Below are 2,538 nucleotides of genomic sequence, written 5' to 3'. Positions count from 1 at the left end.
AAATATATAAACAAAATACACATTAAGTAATGTAAATACGTATAAAAAAATATTTACAAAATACACAAATAATCAAGTCATTCGTATCAAAATAAATAAACAAAAAACTAATTAAATAATGTAAATTTGTATGAAAAAAAAATACACATGAAATAACGTTTTAAGTTTCTATAAAAATATATGTACAAAAATGCACATAAAATTAGTTTGCATAAAAAAATATATACAAAACACACATTAGATAATGAAAATGAGTATTAAAATATGTATACAAAATACCTATGAAATAATCTAAATTCGTATCGAGTTAAATTAAGAAAATAACAATAAAATAATGTAATTTTGGATGAAAATATATATAGAAAACACATAAAATAACCTAAATACCAATACAAATATACACATTAAATAATTTAAAATTGAATGAAATAATTATACAAAATAAACATAAAATAAGGTAAATTTGTAATAAAATATATGTAAGAATACACATAAAATAATATAAATTTGTATGAAAATATATATACAAATACACATAAAATAACATGAATTTGTATAAAATTTGTTTCAAAATATATACGAATACACACAATAAAATAACGTAAATTTTTATGAAAATTTATATATAAAATTCACATAAAATAATTTAAATAAGTAGAAAAATATATATACAAAATACACATAAAATAATGTAAATTCGTAAAAAATTAAATACACAAAATTCCAATAAAAGAATGTATATTGTAGGAAAATATATATACAAAAAACAAATAAAATAACTAAAATTTGTATAAAAATATATACAAAAATACACAAAAATAATTTAAATTTGTTTGAAAATAGATATGCAAAATACACATAAAGTTAGGCAAATTCGTATTGAAATTAAAATAACGTTTTAAGTTTCTATGAAAATATATGTACAAAAATGCACATAAAATTAGTTTGCATAAAAAAAATATATACAAAACACACATTAGATAATGTAAATGAGTATAAAAATATGTATACAAAATACCTATGAAATAATCTAAACTCGTATCGAGTTAAATTAAGAAAATAACAATAAAATAATGTAATTTTGGATGAAAATATATATAGAAAACACACATAAAAAAACCTAGATACAAATACAAATATACACATAAAATAATTTAAAGTTGAATGAAATAAATATACAAAATAAACATAAAATAAGGTAAATTTTTAATAAAATATATATAAGAATACACAGCATATTTTTATAAAAATATGTATAAAAAACACACATCAAATAATTAAATTTGTATTAAAAAAAAATACAAAATGCACGTACAATATGGTAAATTTGTATTGAAATAGATAGATAAAATAACGTAAATTTGTATCAAATATATATAGATATACACATTAAATAATGTATATATGTATAAAAAAAATAGATACAAAACACAAATAGAATAATGTAAAATCGTATCAAAATAAATACACAAAATATTAATAAAATAATGTAAATTTGTATGAAAATTAAGATGCAAAATACCCATAAAATAACGCATTTTTTATAAAAATATATATACGAAAACACATAAAATATCTGATTTTGTATTAAAATAAGTATACAAAATGCACATACAATAAGGTAAATTTGTATTGAAATAGATACGCAAAATACATATAAAACAATGTAAATTTGTTTCAAAATATATAAAGGAATACACCTAAAATAACGTTGATTTCTATAAAAATATATATACAAAATACACATATAATTAAGTAAATACGTATAAAAAAATGTATACAAAATACTCATAAAATAATGTAAACTCGTATCAAAATAAATAAACAAAATACTAATAAAAGAATGTGTGTTTGTATAAATATAAATATACAAAATACACATAAAATAACGTAAATTTATATAAAACCCTATACAAAAATACATAAAAGTAATTAAATTTGTATTAAAATAGATATACAAAATACACATAAAATAAGCTAAATTTGAATTGAAATATATATACAAAATACATAAAATAATGTAAATTTGTATCAAAATACTTATAAAAATACACATATAATAACGTAAATTTGTATAAAAATATATAAACAAAATACACATTAAATAATGTAAATACGTATAAAAAAATGTACAAAATACACAAAAAATCATGTAATTCGTATCAAAATAAATAGACAAAATACCAATAAAATAATGTAAATTTCTATGAGAAAACATATACAAAATACACATAAATAACGCAAATTTCAATAAAAATATATATAATATGATATATTTTTACATATTTAAAATATTTAATATATATTTTGTATATATATATTTTATCCAAATTTACGTTATTTTATGTGTATTTGTTTATATATTTTCATACAAAATTACATTATTTTATGTGAGTTTTGTATATGTATTTCAATACAAATTTGCCTAACTTTATGTGTATTTTGCATATCTATTTTCAAACAAATTTAAATTATTTTTGTGTATTTTTGTATATATTTTTTTATCCAAATATAAGTTATTTTATTTGTTTTTTGTAT

The sequence above is a fragment of the Eriocheir sinensis genome, unplaced genomic scaffold, assembly GCF_024679095.1.
Source record: "Eriocheir sinensis breed Jianghai 21 unplaced genomic scaffold, ASM2467909v1 Scaffold1238, whole genome shotgun sequence".
NCBI classification, from domain to species: Eukaryota; Metazoa; Arthropoda; class Malacostraca; order Decapoda; family Varunidae; genus Eriocheir; species Eriocheir sinensis.
This window is presented reverse-complemented; position numbering follows the sequence as displayed.